At 35.7% G+C, this 26,815-nt stretch overlaps 1 long non-coding RNA gene across 1 annotated transcript in view; it reads left to right on the forward strand.

Moving 5' to 3' along the window:
- The window catches only part of LOC139045597 (uncharacterized), a 228,164-nt gene that overhangs the window by 197,746 nt on the left and 3,603 nt on the right, over positions 1–26,815 (forward strand). Inside the window, exon 4 of the long non-coding RNA XR_011504287.1 lies at positions 19,866–20,019. This is a non-coding gene — a long non-coding RNA (uncharacterized lncRNA). The remainder of the gene's footprint in view (positions 1–19,865; positions 20,020–26,815) is intronic.

Consider the following 26,815-nt stretch of genomic DNA (forward strand, 5'->3'; position numbering starts at 1 on the left):
ATGAGAGAGAAACATTTGTTTTTGTAAACCACTACACTTTGGGAGTTGTTTGTTCCTATAGCTTTATCTAACAAAAGCTGACTAATACAAATAGCAGAGTTACTTCTCATTTGTTCTACACATCCATCAACATGTCCATTCTACATGTGCTATGCTGTGTTCTTCATTGTCCTCCCTCAGGGACCCAGTCTCACCGAGCTTTCACCAACAGAAGCATTGCCAGTTGCCGTGGCAGAGGGAAAGTAGCACAGTCAATCATGCTCCAGCAGCTGAAGTCTTCCTCCTAGAAGGGACAGGCATCGAATTTCCTCACATTTCAATGACCAAAGCAAGTCATATGGCTTAGTTTAATTCAAAGGGATGAAAGGAAGAGAACTGGCAAAACTGGTGAACGGTGAAATGGTAACCACACAGACTAACAATCTACACTTTACATTCTTTTTCCAAGCTGATTGAGTGGATCACTCTCTGTTTGCAAAGAAGGGTTTAGGTATGGCTTTGGAGCATTCTCTCAATAAAGACCTTGATACACGGAATTAGCAGGACTAATACAGAACACCATAGGATTGAAGAGAGCAAAAAATCTAAATTATATTTTAAAGTTGAGCAATTCTTTGACTTATAAATTGATATTTAAGCTCAAAAGCTAGAGTCGTCCTGGGGCAGGCCCTGTGGTATGGCTGCTAAGTTCACATGCTCCACTTCGGTGGCCACCAATTTGGCTCCACCACGTATCAAGCCATGTTGTGGCAGGCTTCCCACATATAAAATGGAGGATGGTCACGAATCTTAGCTCAGGGACAATCTTCCTCAGCAAAAAGAGGAGCATCAGCGGCGGATGTTAGCTTCGGGCTAATCTTCCTCAAAACAGCAACAACAAAAAGCTAGTGCCATCCTGTCCATTAGTTTGTAATACATTTTTGTGATGATAGAAATGTTCTCTTTCTTCACTGTCCAATATGGTAGCCAGTACCAACATGTGGATGCTGAGCCCTTGAAACGTGGCTAGTACAAATGAGGAATTGACCTTTAAATTTTTAAAATTTAAATTAATTTAAGTTTACATAGCCAAAAGTGACTATTGGATTAGACAACTCACGTTTAGAAGCAAATCCACGTCTTCAAACGAAATAGTTTCATCTATTCTTGAGTTTGTCTTAGAAAAGACTGCAACTGTCACATGTCGCATATCATCTTCCCTAAAACTGGCCTTCCTAATCTATGGGTTTCCATTTTGTTATGCTCAACATCATACTGTTTACAAGGAAAAGCCCCTGGGTCTATCTTTTTATTTTATTAGGTTTTCAGACTATTGAAGCACACAAAAGAAGCTGTATTCTTACAGAAACAAGGCTGGGGAGGGTAAATGATAGTAATTGAAAGGCTTATCTTCGTAATGCTCAAAAATTTGAGTATTTCCCATTTCTCAGAAGAGAAAACTGAGACTCAAGGAAATTATTTAAATGATCTTCCCTGATTTTATGTGGTAATAATTGATGGAATTTGGGTTCAAAATGAATTTAAAAAAAAATTAAAGAAAAAATGAATTCTATATTACTGTAAATTCCCTGATCTTTCTACTACACTATTGATGTAAAACATATATTTAAGAAACAAATTCAAACATGCAATGTGTCATAAAGAAAAAAGGAAGACTCCGAATACCTTAAAATCTTGTATCAAAGAACTAAAACTGGTAATAAAGTCTTAAAATTAAACTCTGCTTTTAATGTTCCAGGAAGGAGCCTTTGGCATTACATCATTATTCTTTCTAAATTTAACTAATTTAAAGGTGACATGAATAAAATATTCATTAAAACTACAGTAGCCATTTATCTATGACCTTTAACAAAGCTGCTATTAACTTTCCATTGACTCTCAGTTGTAGATTGAACCTTACCTAATAAAGTATCCATTCCTTTCTAAACCTTCCTAGTCGAGTTTTGATTTACATCCAAAAACTGTCTATAAATACTCCACCTTAGCCAGCTTCGTGCTTCCTACTTCTTATTTCTTAAATCACTGTAATGCTTCAAGCCAATATTATTCCTAGTATTTCAGTAGAGAACATTTCCATTAAGTATATCTGAAGCTCTCTATTTTAATTACTGGTTTCTTTAATCTAGTTTTCCTAATAGGGAATAGCAATGCCAAATGATTTTTAAAGGATTCAAAAATGTTCCCAGGTGAAGTAATTATGCCCTTTTATTTCCATAACTATTGTGGTAGAACCTTCTGAGGAATCTTTCTGATGGATCTGCAGCCCTTGCCTCTCTGCCAGAACTCATCTGTGATATCTTGCATACACAAAATACACATTTATACTTACCATAGAGTTAAATACTCATCATATATCTGAGTCTAATCTGCCTAAATATCCAAAGTCTAATTGGTTTGAAATTGTATTTTAGCACATAATAATTAAACCTGCAGAAGAGCCAACAAAGTAGATATGATAGCAAAGTTAGAATTTCAAATCCCTTTTTCTCTAGGTATCTCCCACTCTCTACCATCTCTATCCTGCTTTCTTCTGTATCCAGAGAGAGACTATCTATATAGATTCCAGCAGTGACTTCCTATGCCCTCTGACCTCTGTTTGGGTTTGGTCAGTCAGGGCCTGGAGAAAGAGAAGGGGATTCAGGTCCGGGTATTCTGGGTATTTATTTCCCTGTAGGGAAAACCCTATCCCATTTCTTGCATTGGTTGTGACCCTAAAACTAAGACCACTGTTCCTCTCAAGGTGGCCTTCTCTGTATGCCTCTCTTCTTCTGGTTCTGGGAATAATTTCTTTGTATCTTTCAGTCTAAGGATAAGTTATATTAGCTTTACTGTCACTAATCTCAGGTTACGGCACTACCCCTTCTCGTTCTCCTGCACCCACAAAGAGAGCCTTTAGAAATAGCCTGTCCTTGATTTATTGTAATTTAAGGGCACTGTTTATTTCCTATTGGGATCCTAACTGTTACTTAGACTTGCAAAGCCCAGAAAATATTTTTTTAACTGTATGTAATTGTACTGTCCTGCAAGTCAGGAGTCGTGATTTGGTTACTATGTACACTATGAAATCTGTTTCAGATTTAATAACATCAAGTACCTTCAAAGTACTTTTTTGTCCATTTTATACTTCCAAATTCATATTTCTTATGTCACTGTGATGCTTCAAGTCAGCCTTATTCCTGAAATAATATATATTAAGTGCATTTAAAACTCTCAATTTTATTCGACATCTTTTAAAACTAGTTTTTACTCTTGGTATTCCTAAAAAAAATAAATGGTTAAATATAATGTTTCATTAATTTAACTTTATTTTTTAACTAATGTTACTAAATTTTTCATCAATGGCAAACATACGTTATGATACAACAGGAGGAATTAGAAGTAAAGTGGGAGCACAGGTTGGATCCTGAGTTGTCATAATGTGAATTTTCTGCCAATTAAAGTGTCCATTGTAAGTTCCTCAAGGGCTCTGTTTTTAAAGTAAGTGAGTGATGATAGCTTTGGGGACTTCTGCTTCAGGCACATTCATGCTTGTGGCAGACAATGCTTCTGTTGAAAAGAGCTAGAGAAGGTGGATGAACCATGACAGCCATCTACTCGGAGCTGGTGGGGAGCTGTTCAGGTGAAGATGCTGGAGAAGAAGCTATCACAGAGAGAAGCATTAGAAGCCAGGAGACAACTAGCACAATGTTTCAGCCAGAAACAGACAAACATGAACATGACAACTCACTTGTAATAAAGGGGATATGGCTGTGGAATAGGGAAAGAATGACCTTTTCAATAGGTGGCCCTTGGTAAATTAGATAACTATATAGGAAAAAAATTAGCCTTGACCTGTACTTCACACCATAAACAAGTATTTATTCTACTTGGAGCACCAATATAAATGTGAAAGATAAACCAATAAACCTATGAGAAAACCTAATAGAGCATCTTCACCTTGGGGCATGCAAGGTTTTCTGAAATGAGATGCAAAAATAATAGCTGTAAAAAAAAAAAAGATTAATTGTACTACATCAACAATGAAGTCCTACGTTTATCAAATGGGATCATTAAAATAGTAAAAGTGTATGTCACATAGATAAGATAAAAGACTAATATTTAGAAAAAATGAAGAACTTGAACAAATCAATACAAAAAGATCACCCAATAGAAAAACGGTTAAAAGACTTCAATAGGTACTTCACAGAGGAAGATATCTACATAACCAGTAAATGTAGGAACAATTACTTATTCTCATAAATCATCAGGGAAATGAAAACTTAAATGGCAAAAAATACTATTACATAAACACCAGAATAGCACTCACACAAGAAGATTGAGAATACCAAATATTGGTTAGGATGTAGAGCAACTGGAATTTTCTTACACTGCTCTTGGTGTGTAAAGAGTAAAAACACTCTTAAGATCTGTTTAGCAATCTATACACCGAAGTTGATCATGTGTATGCTTTGACACATCACTTCCACTTCTAAATATATGCTCAAAGGAAATATGTACATTTGTTCATCAAAAGACATTTAAAAGACTGTTCAACAGAATTATTATTCATAATAGGCAAATATAGGAAGTGACTCAAATTTCAATCAATGTCTAATGGATTAAATACATTTGGTGCATTCTTACAGTGGATTATTATAAAGCAATGAGAATGAAGATATGTTCCTACACAACAACACAATGTTAAGTGCTAAAAGCTAGGACAGTGATTCCTTTTACAGGGGGTAGAGACAGAGAGCATAAAATGGGGCTTCCTGAGATGCTGGTAATATTCTTTTTCTTGAATTTAAAGCTGGTTACAATGGTAAATAATTACTGAGCTGTATCTATGATATATTTTAGCCAAAATGTTGATCTAAAAAGAAAACAGAGAGTATCTTTTTTCCAGAAAAATGTCAGCAGCCTAATTCCTCTGTTTTAACAGAAAAACAGAAACAAAACAAATAAGAGCACATTATATAACCTGAGTTACCAGTCATCACAGGTAAATTTGATATATTTAGCTAGGAGATAGAAATAACATCCAATAGTTAAAAGACCACGACATTAAACAGAGGGTCTTTTAATCAAACACCACTGATGCTTGAGGCAGTGGTGTCAAGAGGAAGGATTTCTCTCATTCTTTGGATAGCTCCAATCCCTAGAAACTTTGGAATTTTTCGGAACACAGTTATTTCTATTTCTTCCTCCTTTTCTCCATTTCTCTTTACCCAAGGGAGGAGAACATGAGAACCTTGGGGGTCACTTCAGAAACTAGTCTCCATCCTTGTTTTCCCTTCACCTCAAGTCTCCATTTTATGAAAATTTGAGTGTCTCTTTTGGGAGTTTTGGGACAAAATGTAACATTGGTGTACTTTAAAATTTCATCAGGAGTGAATATACATTTGAAACAATTATTTTGTGACCCAAAGTTTGTGACAATCAACAAATGGATACCCATACCTTGAAAAGAGAGTGTGGGCATTTCTCAGCCACTGTTGGCAATGGATTTCTTAGAGTCATGTCATTGCTACCAAAGGTCCATTTTCAGGCAACTCTTTTTGAGGTCCTATAACTCTGCTCAAGATGCCTCATTTATGAATAATTAAAAGACTGAGAAATTCTGGTTCTCTTCAGCTGGGGAATTTTCAGTAACAACTGCAAAAAGCTTTCCAACGGATTTCTATGCTTCTGCTCTTGCCCCATCATAGTCTGTTCTCAATGTTATAGCCAAAGAGATTTTTTACTGCCATGCACACAACTCTCCAATAGTTTTTCATGGAATTTATAATCAAATTTATAGGTATGTTACCATGCCTGTAAAACCCTAGTGTGCTGGGCAGCAATACGTTGGCAAATATTTAACAACCAGCTCTCTGGGGGGAACAGAGTCTTGATGTGTAGCATTTGCTGATTTCTGTGTAAGTGCTCCCACCATGGCTGACTTTAAGCTACCAATGTTTCAACAGTAGGCTCACAAAATTCCTGAAATTTTTATAAGCTCATGTAACTCTAACCTTTGAGCTGGTTCCAGCACACCACTAGATCTAGGCTACTGTCTGACCTGATTTCCTTCCATCTCCCGCCTTTCTCACCTGACTCCAGGCTTCTTGCTTCCCTCATATTACTCTATGGTCCTTACCCTACTTTCTTCCTCTTAGAAGTTTTCACTCTTTGATAGTAGAAGGTGAGTTTCTAGAGGCATGGATTACATCCCCAGAATCTAAAGAGTACCAGACTCCTAAAAGACACTTAATCAATTCTTACTGAATAAAAGAATAAACGCTGTATTCAATAGTGTGTTTTTATCCACATTCAGAAAAGTATTTAGTTATCATATTGAAAGGCAAATAAATGATAATAATTATAGGAGCCACAAAGTCAGTGTGCATAGCCACAATGAGCAAACTCAAGTTCTCAAACTGGGTAGACCAGTGGAAAGAAGTCTTCGGGGGAAAAAATTTCAAGCATATTAAGATTCTCAGAAGCAGAAATACAAAAACTAATAAGCTTGAGGAACAATATCCAAAGCCGTGGGCCAAAGATGTGTTTTCACGTATGCGCCTCGAGAAAGAGACAGTGTCTTATTTGTCAGTCTTTGCAGTCACATGTGTCACTGGTAGATAAAATTGTAATACAATATTAATGAATAAGGGAGATTAATTTTTCCCAATTTTTTGAAGCATAACTATATTATAATCCTAAAGAATGAACAGCCATGAAATGTTTCCAACTTCTAGCTGCGCTTAATTTGTTAAAAACTAATCAGATGTATAGAAATGAGGAAAAGAGATAATCAGTGATTAATCAAAATGAAGGAGAAGCAGATATTTTAACTTTGTCCTGAAGTAACTATCCTCTTATCCAGCAAATTCGTAATATTTTTGTGCCATTAGTTTGGCTGGAGTGTTTCAACAGCCCCAAAACATTGACAAGGAAAAATGGCTGACCACACAGCTATGAGTTGCCCATGTAAGTGTTTATCTGTGGTTAGAAGAATGTCCTTCAGCATTGTTTTGTTCCAAACTTATCAAAGTGTATTTGATCAAGTCATCAGGGAGCAAAGGCCCATATTTTCCCTGTCAGAGGCACATATTAGAGAGAGAAAGGAAGAGAGAAATTCCATCTTGGTAAATTTAAAAGCATTTGTACACTGGCAAATTTATTTATGGAATAAGAGGTCAACCCCTTAGAAATAATGCAGTCCTTTTAAGGGATGTAGATATTACTCATTCTTAGCTTCAACTGTATAGGAAATGATCAATGGCTTAGGAGAAAAAAACCCCAAACTCTCTCTCTCCATATCTTAGGATGTAGGAACTATAAAAATTAGTTCCGGAAATTGGCAAAAATGATGCAGAGTAGATATGAACTAGGAAAAACAATATACTCAGAGCATCTGTCTCATTCTTTGTAGGTGCTGGTTGATATGTGATCCAACGGCACCTCTATACATATCTCGCAGTAAGAGATACAGGCTGGATGTAAGGTTTTTTTCTTCACCAGATTCTCAATGCTGGGCCTTGAGAATGAGGGATGCATGCTCATGTGCAAAATGGCAGGTTCTAACTTCATCCCCAAACATTTACAAAAAGCTAAAATGGAGAAATTAATCTGATCCGAACAGACATATTCTCCATAAGAGCTCTCTTCTTTTCAATTTTCCTCCCTTCTGTTGAGGTCTCTGGGAGGATATAAGAAATGGGTAAATTGTTCCTATTTATTTCATCCTACCACCAAAAAAAAAGGGGGGGCAATATCTTATGTGTCCTCAGCCCATAGAAAATTAATATTTTTCCCTCCGTCTTCCCTCTTCTGCTCTCTTGTTCTCTGTTTTCCTGTAGTCTAAACTGTATGGTATCCTGCCAGTAGTGTACTCGAAGTGAGTCTTTCTCTTCTTTGTCTCTTTGCTCCATGCATTATAACCAAGAGAGTCAGAGATTAGTTTCCAAGTTGTGTATAATTTGAAAACAGAATTTCTCACTCTCATAAATGTATTGACTTAGCATTTCTATGTTACAATCTTATATGTAGCTTCTTGTGGCAGCCACCTGGGGGTGTCTTACTATGTGGGCTTAGCTCCATCCAGACTGATTAGACCCTGGAAGGAGGTCTGCATCCTGTCTGATTTCCACCTCATATTGAACAAGCAGCTTAGGAGAGAATTGCCTAGGCAGAAAGAGGCTCCATGAGCCAGAAAGCATGCCATCTATTACTCTTCTGCATACCCACACATTCTCTTCCCTGGGACTCCTGCTTTCTAGAAGCCTCAGTGCTGGTCTGGTTGGAACCACTAGGACCACATTGATCAATATTACCTATGGCTCCTCTAATTGCCCCTGTGAGAGATTTCCTGGTCCTCTGTCACTTAGTAGAAAAGCAAAACACATCTTAAGTGTTCCCCATAGTTTATTTTTCCAGCCTGCCTGATTTCAGAATTACTTTTTCCTTGCCCTTTTGATCCCCTTGATGGATGGTTTCTAAAGAAAATGGCACCCAGCAGAATGCATTCCCTTTTTGGCCTGTCTGATCTGAGTCAGAATCAACAGTCTGCTCCGCTATTTGTTATGTTAACAGCTCAGCTTAGTCCATGTAGTGTCCACGTGACTTTCATGATATTGTACTACATCTCATTTACTAGTAAACCATGTTTTCCTCCATCTCAGTTTCCTTTGGGGACGTCTACTGAGTCTCTGCTTTTTCTTAAGAGGATATGAAACTCTCATTTATACAAAATGAAAGTGATGGACGTGCCTTAACCCTAATTAATGACCACTTCCTGGCTCAAATGAATAGTTTTGTCCTCTTTTCTATATTTGCTTTGATGACTCCTAATTCCCAATTAAAAAGAGGGGGGGGAGCTGGAACTGTTCTAAAGTAGCTTAAATGTATCTCTATAGACAATATGTTTAATGTTGAAAGAGTAAGATAGTATTAAAATGTAATAGTGCTGGTAATGGTATAATGAAACAGATGAATGTATTCCACCAGCGACAGTGGAAATTAATACAAATTCTCTCAAAGAGATTTGGCAATGTACATCGTAACTTGTAAACCTTTAATTTTCAACCCAAGATTAGGCATTCATCCGTCCTAATAAGATTATTAGACTTGGCCTAATTTATGTATGAGAACTGGTGATAGTTTTGTTTAAAATTGCAAATAACTGGGAACAAATAGAACAGGTTGGGTATAAAAGCTATAATACTTGAGCGTCGTAATATTATAGAACCAATAAAAATGTGTTTGCAAAACTGTGAATGGCATGGGAGATATGTTTTATGAACAACAAAGGGTAAGAATCAATATAAATACATGACCTACATTCAGCTAAGGCTGCTCTGTCCCTCAGAAATCCAGTTAAACTTGATCTAAGCCTTGAGCCCACAGCCCTGTGGGAGTGCAGAAGCCTTCTGCTTGCTTTCTGTGAAATTCTGCACCTTACTTCATCATGCTTTCTTCAACTGTCTTCCTCTTTTGTTCTCTTTGATCCCCTTGATGGATGGTGAACCACCTGGACTTAGATCACAGTGCCTTCATTGGCTTCCACAAGAAACTTCATTCACAGCAAATATTTGGGTTTCCTGGTAGTCCGTGTTGAAGACTTAGGTGGGCAGTGAGTGCTGGAGAAGAGAAATTATAGAGAGGATTCTAAATTACAGTGGAATTTTCTGCCATCTCCTGGCTCCACCTTCACCTTCTCTTCCTTCTTCCTTTCATTTCTGTCCCCCTTCCTTAAAAAAGAAGAAAAAGGAAAAGAAAAGAAAATCCTTCCTTACTCCCATGCAGTGTTAATTTGCCATCCCAAGGGTTTTTTTTTTTTTTTTACCCCAATTGAGTATGATAAAGACTTTCCTTTCAATAAATACCATCTGTTCCTGAAAACTTTTCTGATCTAAACACTGCTCTCCTTGGAATTGCTTACATATCGATCCCTATTTAGTCAGAACAACAGATATATTTATTGATATTTAAGTCTCTAGTTGTCTATCGCTCCTTTTCTGAGGCCCCTTGTGCTCTTATTTGTAAGCACATTTATATTTGACTTAACCGGCCCGGCAAATGTTCCTTTGCTCGTTTCATTTGTTGTCACTCCCTCTAGAAGGATGATGTCCATATAAATTAAGACTGTTCTTTGATTAAGGTACAGAGGTTGTTATAAACCCATGTTAGAATCTCCCAAATGCTTTAAAATCCATTTGTAGGAAAAAAATTTTTCTATGCATAAACAAAGGCTGTAAGAATACATATCCAGATAGTAACAGTGGCTATTGGTGACTAATACAATCATTAGTGATTTTTATGTTTTATTTATTATATTTTTAAAATAGATACGTGTGTGTATATATATGTGTGTATGTATGTGTGCACATATACATATAGCCACACTTTTGATTAGAGAGGATAAAACAGTTTTACGTAATTAATAAACTACATAAAAATGAAGGATATTTTATCACAGTATCATAAACATCATGTTAGACCACGGATAGGTACATTAATATTCTGATGCTTATTTAGCGTAATTGTGTATTCTCTTTTGAATCCAGAAGTATGCTTACTCAGAAATAAGTATTTATTCTCTTGAAACCTGAGAGCCTCCCATAAACAGAAAGAATAAAATTGTAAGCTCCAAACACCTTGGCATGTTCCACGATGGAATGCAAAGAGCAAAGTAAGTTCCAAGGTAATTTTCACGTTCTCAAGCAAATATATTATATTTTCTTGATCTTTCGTTATGAAATCTTTCTGTAGTTGAATATCTTATGGAATTATGCTAAGCTATCAGCTTCTCTGTTCTGGTGGCATAATGTTTGCAAGTCTTTTCTAAGCCAAACCACCTACATTATGCTGTATCACTACACATTAGGTGTCATTAAATATCTATTTCATTTATCACAAATTTTGACATGTCTGCTGTAAATCGAAGACCTGGTTTAAAATTGCTCAATACGGGGCTGTCACTTAGTATTAGAGCAGGGAAAAGGCGATATGCTGGCATGTAAAGACCTTAAAAAACAATTTTCATCTGTAGTTAAGAAAACAAAAATTGGCTTTCATGTTGTGAATTTTAATGAAAAAGAGAAATCATGTGGACTTTGTTTCAAAAAGGTATTTATGGAAGTAGGGGTTCATTCCTACTTTTTCCTACATGCTGTCATTTGTCGACTCTTAGTATCAGTCTAAAAGGAATTTTGTAAGGGATATAATGGTAAATAAACCAAGTCTGAATATCCCAGTTTAACGTTTTACACAGGTTACTCGCAAAAAGTAAGGACGCTGTGTGGTAGGAGAATATACTTAGATACATCTTTTTTAAATTCTACATGTGCAAGATTGTTTCATGACAGTGGTTAGAAATGTTTAAAAAGGTTTGTCTAAATTTTTCTACAGGTATTTCAGCTGTCAGGTTTACAACTACAGGAATGTTATTAAGAACTGAAATGTAACTATTAAATTAATAGCTTTCCTCTTTGATTATCCCACATTCATTTCTACAAATTCTTCTTCAATTACACAGCCAAAAGAAAAAACGTTATTCATTGGAACTAAGCTAGGAATTCCCACTGCTTAAAACATTCTCCTCACTCAACATCATTTCAGAAAACCTCATTATCTTTCAAGACCCACATCAAATCCTATTACTTTCAGAATAACTGCCCTAACTCCAGGTGATAACCTAAACTTCTATTGCTTTTTTTGAACCTATTTCTTTTTTCATGTACGTATGTATCAACCAATAAGTAAGCATTTTATGCATATATGTACACGTATTTATACTTGTGCATATGCCATAGATGTATATGTGTGTATGTGTTTGTGTCTGTAGGACATTTATCTTTTCATTTCAAGAAAATTTTTAGTGTTTTTGAGAGTAGAGATTATACTATATTTCTTTGGCATTTCTGTAATACCCCTTAAAACAGGAAAGGGTATTCAGAATACCTAACCACTGATTCGACATGGGTCCAGACCAGTCAGAGCAGATGCTGGCTGCCAACACCCAGTAAGTACATCCCGGCTTTGTGAACCAGTTAAATATCAGCTCTGTTATAAGGTACTTATGTGTCTGTTTTGTTTGGTTTTAAAAAATAATAATAAAACGAGGAACAAAATAGTAAGGAAGTTTCAGTAGTATTTGACTTTAGACAATAATTTAATAAACCTTAATGCCTAATAAAGTTTCAAATACAGAGACCATATGGCCACTTTCTAATGCAAAAGACATGATCAAATTTCATGGGAGGCAAACCATCTCCATACGATCATTTGAGAGCTGAGTGGCATTTTCTAGTATTAGTATAAATCAAGGACAGTTAATATGTGTTTGACTTATCAACAACAACAAAAATTTATTGTATGTCTACTCTGTGCCAGGCACACTGCTAAGGTTAGGAGGGATATGCGATGTGTATGCAATTGTGAGTCAAGATGTGAAAATTCCCACAAGCTATGACATAGTTTGAAGCAAAGCAGCCAAAAAGAAACCCTTGAGCCAACGGATACTCTGGTTCAGCGATAAATACCCCAGGAACAATTCTATCAACAAACCAAGTCACAGTTTTTGATAACTAAATTGTTTTTGGTAACTTTTGCCTCTTATTCTTTCTCACACAAATGTACAAAAGTTGAACTTGTGCTGTTGGTTTTTTCTCTCTCTCTCTCTCTCTCTTTTTTAAACTGCAGCAGCGACAATTTATGGATTCAATAATTTCTCACATTCTACTTGAAAAATGTTTCTTTATCCAAAGGTTAACTCCTTTAGGAGTACAAACCTCTAAATTTTCTCTGTTGCTGTATTAGTCGGTACAACTAGATTCACTTGATTCATAAATCTATCAATTTTCTAGTCTATAACAGTGTAATCCCTGAAATCTCATAGATATAAATGGAATTGCTAATTTTCAATAAATCTACAGAAACAGGTAATAGTGTCATGGCCCCCAGTTCCAATCATTTCAGCTATAATAAATGATACCACAAGGATTCACTTTGGGTCATAAAATTTACTGATCAGGATACCAATTTTAACCCCCAAAGTATTTTATAACTTTTCCCCTTTTTTGCCACTTTACAGTATGAATTCTAAGAATGATTTCTCACTTAAAACTGATTGTAGATCGGAAAGAGGAAAAAATAAATTAAGAGTTTTTCCAAGTTAATATTTGCTATTGAAAGGAGACAACACTTAATTGAATTCAAGAAGTTATTTCAAATATGTACATTAGTACCTATATTGCTTACTTAAACTTTAAGCATTTGGTAAAATGAGAAATTACTATTTATATTCTCTATTTTATGTGTAAAATATGCACATTTTACAACAGAAATACAATTTTCTACTGGCATAAACTTATGCTTTTGAAACAAATTATCTAAACATACAAAGATTTTAATTTCTTAAAATAATTACAAGATATTTTCCTATTCTTTAAAAGCAGAGTGATATACTTTGATGTTTTTATTTTTCTTTGTAAGAGTTTTATCAATATGTCTAAAATACTTATCACTTGTCCATGATAACTATCATTCATCCACATATTAAGATGAAGTAAAGATTCCGGCTTTAGATGTTTCAAAGAATTTTTTCCAGTTCTGCAGTTGTATGTAGAATGACCTCTGAAATAATATGACTGTAGTTGCCTTTTAAACAAATTTAAGGAGTTGGTAAAAAATGAAATTATCAAGAGTACTCTAAAGGTAACAGTTCAATAAAATAATTGTGAAAAGTATGAGTTGAAAGTCATTCTAAGTGAATGCTTACCCTGTAGTATTGAAATCTTTAAAGTGTTTAAGTTTCACAGGATAGACTTCAGGATTTCCTGGGCTAAGCCCAAAGTGGATGTGTGACAGAAGGGCTAGATTAGCTGTGTTCTTTGCTAGATTATTATAATCAAAGCCAGAATGCAGAGAGCAGTTGAAATGTTAAATCAGTATTCTCTCATTTATCTACTCTAACCAGAAATGCACATACAAATCAGATACTAGTCAGCAAAATACAGATCTGGTAAGATTCCTGTTTCTTTTGTGGACAGTTTATGGTAATATTCAGACCGCCTCCGTACTTTTATAATGTACATTCTCCTCCTTTCTATGTGGGCAAGTTGGTGATAGATGCTAAATAAGCCATGGAAAAGAGGTGCAGTACACAGTTACTGGAAATAGGTTTTACGCGACTGGTTCTAGTCTAAATAAACAATATAGGAGAGAGCTCTGGGACAGTTGGGATTCTGAGAGAGAAATTTTCTAAAAAGCAAACATTTATTATTTTAAAAAAAGGTTCTAGTAATCTTGACAAGAAGATTGGTTTTACTGGTCAGGTCAGTACCCTTATGAAAATTAAATGCTCTGTTGTACAACAGAATCTATGCTCAACCTGCAAGATGGATCACAACATGTTGAGAAATATGTGAATATACTCTTATACCCCACAAATATTTATTAACAGCACACATGTTTTTGAGAAATGTATTCTGAACAGCAACTCAAATATATCATATTCAAGACATTGAAGAGAGGTGTATGCTTTCCTCTGATTAACTCATTGAAAATAGGACTGAAATTTCTAGGGTCAAAATCATTACTATCATCTCTGACTTTGCCACTAATGACCAGGCCATAGCTATTAGAATTTGGCAGACTAAGTAATATTATATTGACCTCTGGAGAAATAAAACATTATTCACTAGTTCTGGTACTGACACTATATTTGGATATAGGAATTTCTTTTCCACTTAGCAGAACCATATGTGTGAATATCATTGCCTGAACATTTCATGTGCATGAATTATTCATTCATTTGTTGTTATCCAGTCATTTATCTATGTATGTATTCCCATAAACTTATTCCACAAGACATTTGAACAGCATATAGGGAATAGGGTTCAAATTCTGTCTAGGAACTTGGAAAAGTGATTTCACTGTAGCCTGCTTTTTGGAAGGTCCTGCCGAACAATGTAGTAGAGAAGTGAGCAATTTTAGCCATCCAGATGTTCTGTGGCAGTGATGCCAAATACCCACTAGGAAGCTGAAACATCTGGATGTTGAATTCAGATTTTCTCTTTTCAGCAGATTTTTTGTTGCTTGGACAGACAATGAATAAATGAAAAGCCTTTGCCTATTTGTTTAATCTCCTGGAATATATGAATGCGGGCATGTGAGACCAAATTGACAGATATCTGATTTAAATCAGTGTTCCTGTCCTGACCCCGTTTAAAGACTATGAAACCCTTCCTCCAAAATCATAGAAAATGTATTCAATCGCACTGCCCAACATAAAAAGAATTCATTCTAAGGACCTAATTCTCGGATTTCTCTTTTCCTGACAGGTTATTTTCTTTGAATTATCATTTTAATTCATAGATTAGTGACAAAAAGAATGTAGTATATGAAAAGATAGTCTGGTAATTATATGTTTCCCGACAGACTGAAACAGTGTATTACACTGTACACATAAAAACATGAAAATGCTTGAGATATTATTATTTTATATTGAGAAACAGTTTAATTATTTAGAATGTGGCTTTATTTTTTCATATGCAGCCAATCATATTCTATTATTAAAAACTGTTGCCATGGTTTCCAGTTTGGAAAATTATATTTATTGCATTATGGCAATATATTGCAGGTTTTGTTTTCACATTAAAAAGAAAAAAAGATAGAATAAAGTTAGTTTCCCAATAAATTAAATTGTGCTACACAAGTATATTTATAATTAGAGCTTATTAAAAATATCCTATTTTGATCCAGTTTGCATTTTGAAAATTCTGAAGTTAGAAAAAGAATCAATTCCTTTTTCTTCATGTTTCCTCAAATTAGATCTGCTTCATTTTTCACACTGAAATGTTTAGGAATAATGTGAAAACACATTCCGGGTGGGATTACAATACAGGGTCTTCAGGCAGAGATGAGGCTTGACCATGCCTTTGCTCAGAATAAAGGGGGGAAAGTATGAAAGACAGAAGAATTGGACTCTAGAAAGCAACACCTATTTAATAAATTGGGGCATTTAATCTCCTTCAACACTTGTTTTTCATGACCGGTCACGCCCTATTGCTTCCCTACGCACCTTCCGGTTGTCCCCTTCTGTCCAGCAAATGTATAATACTACTATATACTATTGTATTTAAATTACTACCTAGTTTACATTCGATCCTCAGAACCACTCTGTAAGGCATATTTTATGTAACCATTTAATAGCCCGGGAAAGTGCCTCTGAGAGAAGCTGAAGCAACTCACCCAAGTCAGAGCGGGCGGTGGTGGAGCCACGACCGGCCCTTGTACCACAGGTTCCTTCTCCATCATGCTGTCCCTGGCGCAATGCATGTCCTTCCTGATATCCTCTCCTTCGGCAACGTTGTGCTCGACTTGTATGGACTACTAGTTTACCCATGATTTTAACCTTTTGTTTAATCACTTTTTAAGTCTTCTGTTCTTTTCCTCATATTTTAAGAACATTCGCTTTCTAAATCAGGAAATTCTCGATGCGTAGAGTTGACCATGACTGACAACCGAGGACAGACCCCAAGAGTGAGGAACAACCCCAAAACCGACAGAGGCACCTGATGTTGGAACAAAACTAGGCAAGACTGTCAATTCTTTAGTTTTACAATTTTGCTAGAGACAGAGTTATTAAAAACAAGCTAGACTATAGGATTGATTTTTGAAAATAGCTGAGATAGCATAGCAAAGTGGTATGTACCTTCTATGTCTTGAGTTTCGCCATTGCTCCAGAGGGCGAGCAGGGAACTAACCTTTCTTGAGCACCTACTACCTGCCACGCACTATGCCAAGAGTTGAACTATGTATCAGCTCCTTCAGTCTGCAGAACAACACAGTTGTCCCCCGCTTTTCAAAAGTTCGCTTTCCGCCACTTTACTTTTTACAAAAGACCTACGTTAGTACCTGTTTTTGCCAATCAATAGAAATCTGGACAGGATTTTTGCTTTTATTAAAAAAGGGGGCCAAAAGCAAAGATAACTCTTAGAGTTTGTTTTCAGCGAGCCATTATAGAGGCAGCGCGCACTCCGAGCAGTGGCGCCGCCAAGCGCCTCCTCCGGGAACTACACTCAGCATCAAGCCACCGTAGCTTTAAACTGTGTCTGTGAGCATCTGCACTTTATCTCGCTTTATTTGTACATCCGTCAGCGAGATGTGTCCTAAGGCAATGGCTTCTTCACTTTATGCCATTTTGGCTTATGAAAGCTTTCACAGGAATATTCTACTTTCTGATAGCGGAGGAAACTTGTATATAAAGTTGGCATAATTAACCCCACTCTGACAAAAAAGACCAAGAGGCTCAGAGAGGTTTATGTTATTTTTGGAAATTAATGACGGGTAAGACTTTATTAGCTTTGATCACCACCATGATAATAGCGATTAACTCATTTATTCTTCATAACAACTTTAAAAATGGAGTAATACTAACTTCTCTATTTTTCAGATAAAAAACTCCAAGGTTTAGCGTTATTCAGTAGCTTTCCCAAGCTCAAGTAGAACTTAATCTTTGTCAAGTCAACTATATTGTCTTTTACTGAAAACATAATAAATAGAAAGGACAGTGTCCAATCTTTTATCCTCACAGGGAGTGTCAGGAGAGGAGAGACTAGCTGTAGGCAGAACCGCCGCTCCTCGAAAATGCAGTCCTCAGTTCCACCTCTTCTCTTTCCAGCCATACAGCTGGTGCTGCGCAACTTCAGTCCACATGATGCCTTGCGAGGCACACAACTACTGCATTTGCGGAACTATCTCTGTGTTGCCTTAAGACTTGTGGTCAAGTCTGGAAAACATTTCCCAGCGTGGTGGTCTCTGGTCACGCATTTCCCTTAATAATAGCTGTAGTCTCCGCTACTGCTTTTTAGCCCCTGAAATGAAGAATAGGTAGGGTGAGTAAAAGACTCAGACTAGGCAATGGACTATTAGAAAATACATTTGAGGGGAATATTTTCTGGAAAAAGAAGCAACTCATTTTAAATTGCCTATAGTTTTGAATTATCTTTGCAAATTTTAGTGACTCATAAATTACAGGTATATACAGGTATACCCTGCTCCTCAATGCCTAAAAAAGTCAAGAGTGATTTGGAAATATTGCCAGATTTCCCCTTCAAAGTCAAATATGTGTGTGTGTGTATATATGTTTTTTGTATTGAGGTAACATTGGTTTATAAAATTATATAAATTTCAAGTGTACATCATTATATTTTGATTTCTTTGTAGACTACATCATGTTCACCACCCAAAGACCAAATATCTTCTCCCAATTGTTAGATTATTTTTTCATTTTGTTGATGGTTTCCGTTGCCATGAAGAAGCTTTTTAGTTTGGTGTAGTCCCGTTTGTTTATTTTTTCTTTTGTTTCCCTAGCCTGGCGAGACATGGTATTCGAAAAAATGCTACTAACACTCATGCCAAAGAGTGTACTGCCTATGTTTCTTCTAGAAGTTTTGTGGTTTCAGGTTCTGCATTCAAGTCTTTAATCTATTTTGAGTTAACATTTGTTGATGGTGTAAAATATTTAAATACATAAATATACATATTAAATATATATAATTTATGTGTATGTATAATTCAAAATATATAAATATTTCTGGCATCAAAACATACTAACTGGTAATCAAGCTATAAGTTTTTACAAATAATAAAGCTATAATATTTGAAATGCAAATTTATTATTTTTAGAAGCCATGAATAAAAGGACAACCTAGACAATTTTTCCCTGAGTAACTGAATGAACTACATTAAAATATTAAAACATGAAAGACACAAAATAAAAAGAAAATAGATATAAGAAAAACTCATTAATCTAGCAGCATTTTGAAAAATCCATTTTCAACACTAGGCAAGAGAAATAATACCAATATAATCTTTAAAATGTATTATGCTCTCCATAGAAGTGTGTTTTCTAGCTATATCAACCCTATTTGCATGATGAGCTCAAGAGAGCAAAAGACAATTAGTGCCTGAAATCTGTGTAGTTAAATAGTATAAAAGAAGATGAAAATAGTTGTAAGTTTTCACCTATGTGTTTTAATGAGAACACCAAAAACCACAAGGGTGCATTTGAGCTCAACCGTGAACTAGTGAAAGTTTCTATCACGTTTATAGATCCTCAATTTAGCAAAATATAAAAGTATTTTCCCTGCAGCAATTATGTGTTTTGAGTATCCTTTGGGTTTACGTTTTTGTAATATTTCATCTTGTTTTGGCTTATTTCAGAAGGTAATCATTCATGGCTCAGGTGTATTGGGGTCCCATGTCAGAAGCCAAGTTCTGTCTCAAGAGGGGGCTGTGAAATATGGTCTTGCAGAGTTGATCTTGCAATTAAGACTTTCTTCTTATTTAACAGCGCTGCTATACCCCTCTTCTGAACAGCAAAGGGATAAGACTTATAGAGTGTTTGAAAACATGTTCTGTCCCCAAATCTACTGTTTTTAAAGTTTTCCATTTACACAGACCTTGACGTATTTGGGATGTGAATTTTCTTCATTAAATTCATAATTTTGTGTCTAAGGACAAAAAAGGTCAAACAATTTGGAAACCAAAAGGAAACCCCTAGATCTAAGAAAATAGTTTAAATCCCTTTGAGTCACATGTGGTTTGAATTTCACGATAAAGTAGTCGTTTAATATTAAAAATATAATTTTTAGTGCCTATCTTTTATCCTTCAGGAGGAAATTATTTAAGCACTGATATTGTAAGAAGTGACTATTAAGCAAACGCACAGAGCATTTCAGCACTGAAATAAAGATACAGCTATTCAAAATCGTCAAAGTAAAATGTTCTTTCCAATCTTTTACCTACACTGTACGCTGCTTCTATGTTTGAAAATATTTTACACATTGAGTTTCACTTCTTCAACTGTTGTTATATCTTCTTGATCCTTTTCTCAGCGTGGAACCCGGCTCAATCTTAAAGATAACATCTTTCAGATGGAACTATTTCTCTCACTGATATCAAATGAATTTCCAATGTGAAATTGACACCCTGAGTTTTATTTAAAGAAGGAGGAGACTGTACTAGCATATCCAAGAAGAACTGGCGCAGGTATGTGACTTTGTAAAAAGACGAAAGTCAATGAATGAGAAGTCTCCTTTGGTTCATCTGCAAGCAAGCAATTATTTTCATTGCAATGAGCATGTTAAAGATTAGGGAGAAGACAATATACCTTTGTCAACTGTGAATTTTGGCTGCTATTTTTTTCTGCAAGCCCCCTGTAGGGAAAGAGTAACCTCAAAGCTCTCTAGAGAGATGAGGAATGAACAAATTGTACATTGAGATAAATTTGAATAAAGAACATTTACAAAAATAAAGTGACTTGAGCACCTTAAAAAATCTCTTAATGGTACATTTGAGGAAAAGACAGCTTGCAAATGTGGCATGAAATAAACAGATCATCACTTAGAAACATAACACTCACTAACCCTAGAGACACAATTGAAGTTCATCCCAAGTACAGGGCCTGGGAGTTTAGCCAAGAAAATTATCTCATGGGGTCTAGGGCTTGATTTGTATTTCATATAATATGAAGTGGCATTCATTACCTTGTAATCGATATGCAGATAAGAAGAAATTATTTATGGCACAATTAACTGGGAAGGGAAGAGTACCATATATGTACATATGGGAGAACCGAGGGTTTCTGACAGGGCCATAAACCATAAAGAGTCTTCTGACAATGATCAGACCTCTGGGATAACCTGCTGCCTTGGAAATTCATCCAGCTTTAGATACTGTAAGTTGTTTATAATCAACTTTTAGTGTCATGCTTCAAGTGCAAACTGGATGTTTATGAAATTTTCCTCCCCTACACAAAAAAGCTAAAGTTGTTTTGATTTCTTGAAACCTGAGAAAAATGTTTCAAAATGATCTCTTTAGAATATAATTACTACGAGATGTTAATAAGCAGTCTTGGAGATGCTGGCTCGAAAAAGGAAATAGGACTCCTCAGTGTCATTGATATTCTAATATATATTATGACTCTCCAAGAGAAGAATAAATTATATAGTATTTCCTAAATTAATTGCAAAACTCTCTTCTTTGTCATTCCTCTTTGAGAAACAACCTGCATAAAAAAAAGAAAGAAAGCAAGCTAGAGTGACTGTATTTCAGAACTTCTCTAACATACATACACTAGAATGCGTCTGCCTTGCACATCAAACCAAGTGCTTTTCATACAAGGACTTCCTAATTTATTCCATCTTGCTTAGCAAAATCCCTGCACCAGGGTCCTCCACCCTCAGCCAGAGTCCTTTCAAGGATGACAGCTCCTGTTTGGTGAGGTAGCCTGTTTGATGAACTTCCACCTGGTTAAGTCAGTTGGCACCAGCACTGTCTTACCCTCCAGGCCCTTGCTAAGAAACCCAGTTATCCAATAAGTAACAGATCGCCGAGGTCCGCCCTGGGCTTCCAAGTCTCCCAGGGCTGGTTTTGCACACATAACCAATAATTAGAAATTCAGGGCCTTATGTTCTGGGTCATGAACTGGAAAGACAAGTAGTTCATAGAAAAACTTTCAGCTTAGAGGATTGCTACAAGAGACTATTATCTCATTAACTCTTGACATGCTCCTCTGTAGTGTGTCTTTACTCATGTGATTTTCCCCGCCTGGAAAGCCAGCTCTTTCCACTTTGGCTTTCCAAACATTTTTAAAATCTTTAATGGTAATAATAGAATTGCCTAAAAGTTACAATATGTTTGTTATATATTAGGAGCTGTGCAAAATGCTTTAAGGCAGTATCTTAATTTGAATGAATTTCTAAAATTTTATTAAAGTTTTATTTTGAGATCTTTAAAAAAAAATTCAAAAGCATAAACACCAGTATAACTGTTACACAGAATTTACAGATGTTACAAATGATATGTTTTCTTTCCTTTTTTAAATAAAATACTATAGTTAAATATGAGGCCTTTTTTTATCCACCTTCTCACATCCTATTAACCTCCCCCATTTCTGAAGGGAACAACTCTTATGAATTTATTGTATCATATTACATTTCTATTTATAGATTCTTATGTGTGAATATGATGTCGTGAAAAATATATAGTATTACTTGTTGCGATTTTCATCAGAACCCACACACATCATACCATTTTGTATGTCATTTTGACGCTAGCTGTTTTCTCTCACTGGTGTTTGTAGTGTCCTAGTGGTATCGACATAGTTCGGTGGTTCTTAACCGCTGTTGTGCCATAGGTCCCTTTGGTAGCCTGTTGATGCTAATGGACTCCATTTCAGGCTAAATTTCAAATTTTCCTTAGTAAAATACATAGCATTACAAAGGAACTCAATTATATTAAAGCATAGATAGCAACATATTAAAAACCAAATTGTAATATAGTAACACATGTCCCTTTTTACTTTTTGTAAGGAAGATTGGTCCTGAGCTAACATCTGTTGCCAATCTTCCATTTTTTCTCCCCAAAGCCCTGGTACACACCTGTATATCCTAGTTGCAGGCCATCCCAGTTGCTGTATGTGGGATGCCACCAAAGTATGGCTTGATGAGCCGTACGTAGGTCCACGAGCAGGATCCGAACTGGCGAACCCTAGGCCACTGAAGCAGAGTTAATCTTAAGTGCACAGACTTAATCCCTTGACCATGGGACCAGCCTCAACACGTCGTTTTTTATTAATACATTAGGTAACAAGATCTAGAGGTGAATCTATACTACTCTAATTTGAAGGAAAGGATGAGTGTAAACAGTATTTCTAGACATCTGTGACAACAATAGTGTTACATGAAAAAAATCCATATACTCTAATGTTGGCACTCTCAGGTATGACTCATACCACTCTGATTTGTAGCCTACATTTATTGTAAAAAACAAAAATGCTAAAATTTAAGTTAGAGATTAGTGATGATAAAGATGTAATTTTATTTCCACTCAAGCTCATGGGCCTCCTGAATTATTTACATATTCTTTTTTTTTTTTAAGATTGGTACCTGAGCTAACATCTGTTGCCAATCTTCTTCTTCTTTTTTCCCCCTTTCTTCTTCTTCCCCCCAACCCCCCAGTACATCGTTGTATATGCTAGTTGTGAGTGCCTTTGATTGTGCTATGTGGGATGCCGCCTCAGCATGGCCTGATGAGCGGTGCCATGTCCACACCCAGGATCCACACCTGAGAAACCCCGGGGCCTCCAAAGTAGAGCCTGCGAACTTAACCACTCAGCCACGGGGTCCCTATTTATATATTCTTGATTCTAATGCTTTTTCACTTCAATTAATGGCCAATGTCTTATATCAATCTGGTTTCTTTTTAACAGTGTTTATGGTGTCTTTTGATCAAGAAGTTAAAATTTTTGATTTAGTTAAATGTATTCTTTTTTACTTTGAGAATTTTGCCTTTTGCATCTTGTTTAAAGAAGGATATTTTCTTATGTTTTATTACAATACTTTAAAATGGTGTTGTTTACTTTTAGGTTTTAATATACCTGGAAAACTTTTAAATATATCTTGTAAGGGAAGGGACTTAATTTTCTTTTCTGCAGTATCTTATTTAATCCTTCCTATAAACCCAATATTTTGATAATATTATTATCTTCTTTCAAGGAACAGATTAACTCTAATCTTCCCATAACATCAAGGCTGAATGCCCCCTTTAACTGATATCTTCATCTTTCTGAATATCTATTCCATTTGTGTTCATTGTTATGGTTATACACTTAATTTTTCCTCTTTCCTATGAGGTCATTTGTTGCTTCCAAAGATTGAAAACATCTTGAGGACAGAGATAACGTGCTTTTTTTTTTTAATTTCCAATAGTGACTCGTAGAGTGTTGGGCCAAATGATTGAAATTAATATATAATAATGTGTTTTGCTTTGAAACTCTCCAATTTTAATATAAATTTAGAAAAAACATACAGTTTATGTAAGAATTTATCCTTTGAAATAGAGAAAGGGTGTTTCCCTTTCTAATCGGTTTTTCAGCCTATGACAAATTCTTACTTTCTGTATCCCTTATTCCAACGTGAGACATGCCTCTAAAATACCAGCAGTGATTTACGCAAGCCACACACAGACACCAGGTCCTTCTCTGGGTACAAGAAAGAGACAATCACTCTTCCGCAGGGGAAGGAGAAAGGGAAAGGGCCCTGTGGCCTCCAAAGTGCATCCCGCCCCCTGCGGCTCCATCTCTGGTTGGACTTCACGCTCGTCTGGACACTCCCGGAATATCTGCTTCCGAGGACCCCAGGGGGCGAGAGCTGTACAGTCTGGCGTGATCCTGTCACAGCCTGCTCTTCAGCTCCATTATGATTTCTTCTGCTTTCCTGGGCTCAAATTCTGTGACTATGTGAAAGTCAAAGTAACTCCTTCTACCTAGAAACAATTTAATAACCACAGTATTTGTTCTCTTCAGTTTCTGCAAATTCCATTAACCTAAATATTATAAAGCTTTTAATTACAATTCTACTCACTTAAATATTGTAAACTAGGAATGTTGTCAGTAAAAAAGAAAACATTGAGTTTCTATATTCCTGAAAAACTATGCTTCTGCTTTTTTCAGAAACATTTTTTTCACTTTTTATTTTGAAATAATTTTAGACTTACAGGAAATTTAGAGATAATACAGAGAGTTTCTGCATGAACTTTACCCAGTTTCCACTAATGTTAATATTTTCTATAACTATAGCACAATGATCAAAACTAGGAAACTAGCATTGTACTATTAATTTGCAAAAGATTCTGTTCACATTTCACTAGTTTTTCTCTTATGCCCTTTTTCTATTCCAGGATACAATACAGGAGCCCACATTGCATTTATCTGTTGTGTCTCCTTAGTATAGTCCAATCTGGGACACGTCATCTCTCTTGCTTTGTCTTTCATGAACTTGGGATTTTTGAAGAGTACTTATTTTGTTGAATATCACTCATTTTGGGTTTGTCAGATATTTTCTAATGCTTAGATTGAGGTTGCATTTTTAGCAAGAATACCACAGAGGTGGCATGCCCTTCTCAGTGCATCTTATCAAAGGGGTAAATGATGTCCATACATCGTTTACTGGTGATGTTAACTTTGATCACTTCGTTAAGGTGATGTCCGCTGGGTTTCTCTATTGTCATTTTTCTATTTGAAATTAATAAATATCAGGAAAATGCTTTGCCACTCTGCAAATATGCTGTTTCTCTTCAAAGTTTTGCTTACTAATTTCAGCATCCATTGGTGGATCTTTCCTGCAGCAGTTATTATTGTGGTATTCTACTGGTGATTTTCTATTTCCCTCATTTCTTCAACATTTTATTATCTATTTATATCAGCATGGACTTATTCATGACTTTTAAATTTTTATTCTGTGAGTTGTAATCCAATACTATCATTACTTCGTTTGCACCTCAAATTGTCTCATCTTTGGCCATTGGGAGCTCTTTCAGGTTGGTTCCTGTGCCCTTTTGACATGGCACTTCCTCATTTACTGCCACCATAGGATGCTCCAGGCTCATCTTGTATTTTCTCTGCCACAGCCCTTCAATCAACCACTTTTCCAAGGATCCCTATTTCTTTTTATCAGTGGATGATATTTAGACACCAAAAGCTAGGCTTTTGAAGATTAAAATATATACAATGGTTCTTACCGTGCTCTAGAAAAGGGGTCGGCACATTTTATAAGTGGAAAGATCACAAATAGGCATTGTAGGCCATGTAGTCTCTGTTACAACTATTTGCAGGTCGGAGCATCTTGAAAAGTTTCATGGAGGAGGTGAGGAATGCGACTGATACTAAAGAATGGACAGGACTTACATTTCCTACAAAAGAAGAAATAAAGGTGATGATTTGGGATGATTTGCACAGGAAATGGAGAGAGAAACAGGTTGAGAGTATGCAGTGATAATGAGTAGCAAATAATAGCTATAGCAATTCAAAAAGGGAGGTAGGAGCCAAACCAAACCCTGCTAGCATCTCTGCTCATCACACAGATTTTAGGAAGTGGTTACCTTTCAAATCACCTTGAGTTATTGAAAGCAATCGACACCATACTTTGTAGGTTTAAATGGTTCTAAAGAATTTTTAAATGATCTTTAAATAGGTTAAAGATTAAAATTATTATTTATTAATTTTTCATGTTAATACATTAATAAGATTTTTTTTGCCATTATTTGCAAGCTTTTCAATGTTAATTCTGTAACAAGCAGGTATTACTAAGAAGACAATCTCATAAGACACAAGAACATTTACTTTTGTACTCGTTTCTATGACAGACTTTTTGGCTCTCCACTGAGTGAACAATGAGCCAAACAACTAATTTTTAAAAGTTTGAATCTAATTCCACTTTCATTTGGAGTCAAGCATATCCTGCCTTATTTGAATGCAGCCCTAATCCCATAGATGGGTCATTTGATTGTGTTTGGCCCCAGTAGTTTGCGTGCTAGCTCCTGAGTGAGATGATGATTCAAATGGACAAAGGGACTGTCAGAGAGTTTATTTGGGAATATCTTTGGTTCTTCTGTTTTATGTTCTCATCCTAAGAATGAATTCATCATTGATTATTGTTAATGGAATCTGATTCTGTGAGATGTGATTTCCTAAGTAAAATCAACTCTTCATTGAAAATATACTGCAGAAATTTTCGTTATCTAATGACCTTAATGTTCTCCTTTAGGGGTCACTAAATCCATTGTTATTTGTGCTCCAAAGTAAATTAATAAAAAATGAAATTTAGCTATACCTTGAGCTTCCTATCTAAAAGCTGGTATTATTGAATTAAGCAGATACCTGATTCCTATAACATTGCTTTGATAGGAAATAATGTACAATAATATTGCAATAAAACATTTCAAAACCACACCTTTTTTATATGGAGTTTAGTGGGCATAAACCTAATATTTTCTGCATGAACTG

Source organism: Equus asinus, chromosome 6, assembly GCF_041296235.1.
Source record: "Equus asinus isolate D_3611 breed Donkey chromosome 6, EquAss-T2T_v2, whole genome shotgun sequence".
NCBI lineage: Eukaryota > Metazoa > Chordata > Mammalia > Perissodactyla > Equidae > Equus > Equus asinus.